The sequence below is a fragment of the Gambusia affinis genome, linkage group LG14, assembly GCF_019740435.1.
Source record: "Gambusia affinis linkage group LG14, SWU_Gaff_1.0, whole genome shotgun sequence".
Lineage (NCBI taxonomy): Eukaryota > Metazoa > Chordata > Actinopteri > Cyprinodontiformes > Poeciliidae > Gambusia > Gambusia affinis.
In genome coordinates this window covers 14,070,187-14,076,540 of record NC_057881.1, presented here as the reverse complement: position 1 = coordinate 14,076,540, position 6,354 = coordinate 14,070,187, and positions in this window count along the sequence as shown.

Genomic DNA, 6,354 nt, shown 5'->3' with positions numbered 1-6,354 from the left:
GACCCCTCACTCTTTCTTCTTGTTTTTGTCATTCAGCAGCTAACTGAAGCCAAACTGGATTAATGAGCTCCACATTATTTACTTCTGTGTGCTGCAGACACTCCACAGTAAACGCCTCTGCCTAGCTGCGCTCCACCCAGTCGCGGCATCCTGGTTCTCCAAGCTGTCACAGCGGTCATTGTTGTTATGATAATGACTTATCTTGCCTGATGGTTGTGAACATCTGTGTGTGGGATGCTCAATTCTCCCCAGGACGCTGGAATTCAGACCTCCTCTGGCCCCTCAACTCCTTGGCTCCTTCGCTCCCCAGCCTTCACTCCTTCTTCTCCTGCACCTTTTGTCATCTTTCTCTGGTTAGCTCACAACACATCCAAGCTCAGCTCTCCACTCTGTCTCTCGCCGCATCATCAAACTCGTGGCAGAGAAAAATACACATAAACATGTGTCAGCATTACAGAAGCCTAGTCTGGCATCCAGGGAATTTTTCTGCCTCTGTTGTACCTGGAGAGACTACAAAGGCGCTTTTTTTTTTTTGCCGTGAGAGAGGGCAACTTTGCTTGCTGTTCACATAAAAAACGATTGTTATAAGCTCCCAGCCTGACTACGTGGGGATTTTTGACTTCTCTGTGCAGTATTTTATTCCAAACCGTAAAGCAAGCTTTTTCATGGGTGATTGTAGCAACACAGTTAGAATGAGCGAAAACAAGATGTCAAAAAACGATCGTTATGAGGCACTACTTGAAATAAACGCAGCAAAGACAGTTAAAAACCATTGAAATTGAAAAGAATAATTAGAAAAATCGCGACACTTGCAATTACATTTTGATGAGTTTCAAAGCTTTTAAACCATTCTAGCTGTAATCTGCATAACTTTAGCTCCCGATGCGTTCAAAGAGCTTCTCACTCTAACTATTAGAGCCTTCTTTTCAGATTGACAGTGTTTTGAGTCAATGTTTTTTACTACAGAAGAACTACTCCAGAATGTGCTGTAGTTCACTACTGCATAACAATGAAAGATATCCTTGTATTTGCCTGCAGCATAATCCCACCACATGACACAACCTCCCTTCTTCTTTATAGTTTCCTAGAGACACTCTGACTTTAAATCCAGCATCTATTTTCAGGGACTCAGTTTTTCTTGTATCTGCTGTTCTTGTCTTTGTTTTGATGACTTTTTTTTATTATTATCACAGCTTTTGGAGCACAGGGCTGGTCCTAGCCACTTTGGTGTCCAAGGCGAGATTTTATGTTGCTACCTAGACTGTTATGAAATCACCATCACAGACTCATTCACTTAAATCTGCAATCAGTCTGTTAAAAGGAGCCACGTCTGTGTTGTTCTTTACCAGAAGATAGATGAAAGTGGAGGCCCCAGGCAAATACGAGTGAGACGCACAATCAATAAAATCAGTTGTTGATGTTTATAATACGATAAAAAAGATTTTCACACTGAAATCTTCCAAAACGTTTAGCAGCTGAACAATCACTCGGTCTCCTTTCAGTCTCTCTCAGGTCTAAAAGCACCTGAGAGCATCTGTGTGGTCGACCTTTTGTTCTGTGAAATATTTCATCTGTTTCTCCTTATAAGGTCTCTTTACCTTCTGCTCACTTACTGTAAAGTCAGACTTTCACCTGCGCTCGCCACGTGTTTGTGAGCTTGTTGTGTAGCTTGGCTGCGTTTTGAGAAAAAAAAACAACTTCTGCCTCAAACCAGATAATGATAATTAAAAAATAAAACATTCACAGGAGGCGTTGATTGCTGTTTTAACAGGCACATGTCTGTTCATGTTTTTTTATATTTTGAAAAGACTAAAACATGAAATTCAACATCTCAGAGATGTACAGTCTAAAGCTACACAGAGGTTGGCATTTCACCAGATGAACCAACGTTTGTCCTGCTGCTTGTGTTTCCCCAGCTGCAAAGACAAAACAGGTAAAGAAAAGCTTCAAGCATTATCTGTCCTGCTCAACACATTGCAAAGCACCCAAGGAAGTAAAATTAAAAAAATTCCATTTATTGCCAAAGTGTGGGTATTCATTGCTCCTACGGCACCAGACGGGATTTGTTAAGACCCTGTGAGGTTTTCTGGCGCTGCAGGAGACCACTGCATTGGGCATGGCATGGAGCAGCAGATCAGTAAAAGAGAGGGGGAGAAGTTGGCTGTGAAGTAAATGGCGCAGCAGGGTGTTTAAGAGCAAACTGGAAAGCATAATGGCCATGCTGCTACCCACAGAGAGCCAATTGTGTGTCTGGGGCTCAGTGCTGCTGTCACTTGGGCTGAATCGGATGTGATGGCTAACATAGGTTCCTTCACTTGGTTTTGTGACGCTGTGACTTGAAAAGCCCACGTCTTTACAGTAAATCCGGCCCTGATGTACATTCAAAGGGAGTTGAGAGAAATTTATGAGGTCTCACGAAAGAATTTGTATTCCTGCAGTGTTTGGTAGATAAACTTTGACGTATTTTATTGGAATTGGATGTAGTCGACCAAAACAAGTCAAAGAAACTTTATGTTTCTTCAAAGAAAATCTGAAAACTCGGATGTAAATATATATATTTTTCGCCCCTTTAATCCGACTCCTCCAAATAAAACACAATTCAGTCAAGTACCTTCATAAGTCGCCCAATTTCAATACAGTAAGGACTTTGTGAATAAAAGAAATCAGTCGTGGAAAACAATGTGAAACCATATTCCAAGTTTTGAAAACCTGACACGGCACCTGGTTTAATCCATCCTCTCATAACGGGAAACGTATGGCACAGTTGCCAAGCAACTGAAACATGATTTACCACCTAAATTGACAGGCCTTGTAAGAAGAGCATTAATCAGAGAACCAATCAAAAATGCCTATGGTAACTCTGGAGAAGCTGCAGAGAGTCACTGCTCAGGTGAGAGAACCTGTGCACAGGACAACTATTAGTTTTGTGATCCACAGATGTAGCCTACAAATAGCAAGAAAACACTATTGCTAGTCGAAAGTCATAAGAACTCTTGTTTTCAATTTTCCACCAAACCAGTTTGGTCAGGAAAAGTAAAAACTAAGTATGGAAAAAAAAAAAATTTTTTTTAATTACTGCTCATTCCTTTTTTTTACCCCTCCAGGGGTACTTTTTGTGGGCTCTAGTGTCCCTTATATGAAAGTAGGCTGACAGGAAAGGGGGAAGACATGCGGCAAATGTCGCCGGGTCCGGGAATCGAACCAGCGACGGGCGCAGCGAGGACCCAAGGCCTCCACACGTGGGTCGCGCCGTCCCCTACGCCACCACAGCACGCCCCATTACTGCTCATTCCTAATCTGCCTGAGTTGAAAGGAAGAATAGGCAGAATTTTCAGTCTATAGATTTGCAAAGCTGTACAGACATACCGCAAAAGGCATGCAGCTGTATTGGCTTCTAAGGATGGTTACACAAAGTATTATGTAGCAGCCTCAATGCAAATCCATGCACAATTTTAGATTTTCATCTGCAAAAAATGTTGAAAACTATGTATCCCTTTCTTTCCACTTGAACATTTGGCATTGCTTTATGTCTGCCTACCACATACAATTCCAAATGAATTAAACTAATAGAAGTTTGTGAAAATTGTGAATTTTTAAGGGGATATCCATACTACTGTTAGTCTCCATTCATATTTTATGTTTCCCTTTAAAAATTGTGCTAGGATCTTCGTCGCCACACAGTCTGAAGTTTTCAATTTATATAAAAACCATAAAACAAACTGCAATCTGATTTACTAGGTTTTTTCTGCCTCGGAGTTGTGTTTAAGGGCCGATCACAGTCTATTATGATTCCATTACCACGGACTTCAAGAGCACATTTTCCATATTAAAAAGTAGCTGTGTATATTACGCCTCTATGGAGATTAGACCACAGATTAGTTAAGACATTTTTTTATGGTCAAAAAAAGCAGACTGACTATTTAGATGTGCCAGGACTAGAGGTGTGAGCTAAGAAATCTGCCCAGTTTCTGATATAATTGCATCACACATATGTAAGAGCTACACTGAAAATACTGAACTATAGTAATAAAATTTGGTGTGTTTTTGTGCCCTGATGTCTCCCGCTGAAACGAGTCCCCCTTTAATGAACTCCTCCTTTCCTGTACCTGTGATAATAAGTTTTTCTCCAGGCAGCTGACATGTGGATGGCAAGGAGGTGGCATGAAATGACTGTGTGATGATGGATTTGTCCATTAAACCAGGCTGAACAAGAACCAGTAGATCTCCTCTGGCTCTATTTGTCCCTCTCCTCCCTTTTCCCTCCTTTACTTGTTCTCTAAAGCAGTCTAACAAAAACACACCAAAAAAGCTCCACTCTGCATTTCCCCCCCGCTGTGAGAGAACAGCTGTGACATTTGCAGGCTTTTAGCAAAGAATATTACCTTTTAAGTAAACACGAGTGATGTTATTGTTAAAACAGTGCGTCATTACAGGTTTGTATGGGCACTTTGTAACAGAATGATGTCTTAGTCACCAAGCCCACACTAAAATCCCACACCTGTTGCTAAAAGCCCACATATGTTAGAATTTGTCATTGCTTTCTTGGGTCGTAATAAAGCTTTGCTACTGCAAATTTTTCAGCGACCTATGAGGATATAGTCCCGGGGAGAAAATGCATGCAGACACACTCGCCCAATGAATTTGCTTGTTACTGCACTTACTTTGAATGTTTTTCAAAAATAAAAAAAGAGGAGATGAACATGCAAACTCCATGAACCTTCTGGCTGCTTTAACCACATTACACTGGCACACTGCCGACTCAAAGTTTAAATGAGCAACAGTAAAATGCACTGCTGTAAAACAAAATTTAGAACGGACAGTAAAAAAAGAACATATTTGGGTCACACGTTCCTGTAAAAAGGTTTACTGTAAATTTTGGTAGATGACTTTAACCTTTATAACCTTTTCAAAGTGCTCCAGTGTTTTATTTGTTTTTTGGACAGAGGAATGGTGTGTTATGTATGTGAACAAATTTAAAATCTTACAAAATCTGACTATAGTGCCTTTTTCTTATGCAAGAAAAAACTTTGCTAAATGTCACAGTGGCATTCAGCTGGTATGGACACACTCTTTGATGCTTATGCAGTAAACTGAATTATATTAGCCTTCATGACCCGCACGAAAGGAGCAACTTTTTTCTTTGTGCCTTGCCAAAAACAAGTCATGCCATGTTTCACTTTGACTTTTAAATTCAATGAAAGCACAGACGATTATGCAACATAAGGTAATGCAAAACTTACAGAACATTTACTGAGCTAAAGCTTGAACAGGAGGTAAGTAGGTGCGGATGAATTTAGGGTGGTTTAATGGGGAGATCCGTGTAAACGAATTAACACGCAGGGGTGTTGATTTAGGCTGGCTGTTGAAAACAAGAGGGCAGGAATGTGGACTTTTGAAGAGAGTGTCAGAAGACAAACTAGGGAAATTAAAATGTGCTTTCATCTAATAATTGACTGTGTAATCTTATGTTGAACGGGCCTTAAGAGGTTTAGAAAAATCTCAAGGAACAGGACTGAAAATGCTGCCTGTCAAGATTAACACAGTTATCTGCTCTATCCACATGCAGCATAGCACTCTGCACTGTGCTGTACTCTTATCTACAACAGTCAATTATAAATATTAATTTTGGTGGTGGAGCAAAATGAGCATGACCCTTGATGAGTCTCAACCCAATTTACATTTTTAAAGATGTTTACATATAATCAGCAATCTTTGAGTTTATTAGGCTTTCAGTTCCTGGTGGTGCGAAACTCCTTTGTGGTTTGTTTGTTTGCAGTATGCTTGCAGGAAAGGCTTGGAAAGGGACTGTATGAGGCACCAAGAATTATAATTATCGTAGATAATTGAGTTGCAGTGTGATTGTGCACTTTTCAGATTCAGACAAATAAGGAATACTAAGTAAAACATGACTATGGAAGCCCATTGATGTCGCTTAAATGAAAACCAAACAAAACTGTGAAGTCATAATTATGATGTTTTTAAATCTGATTAACACTTTAATTTCGTTTCTACTATTTTAATTATGATGTTGAGGGTCAGAATTATTACTCTAAATTTCCTGATCATTTGAATGTCATAATAATTGACTTTCAACAACTTTCAAAGTCAAAATTATTCCTTTCCATACCATAATTATTGACTTAATTGTATGTTGATAACTTTAAAAATGAAGATTCAACAACTGCTTTAGAATTTATAATTGTAACTTAGAATACTGAAGTCAAAATTATACTAAAATATTGAAACCCTGTGTTGGCAATAAAACTATGACTTTTAAGATTAAACGTATAACTGAATTTCATTATTCTTAGCATGAAAGTCAGAATTAGGAATTAAACGTCAATATTATTAGTT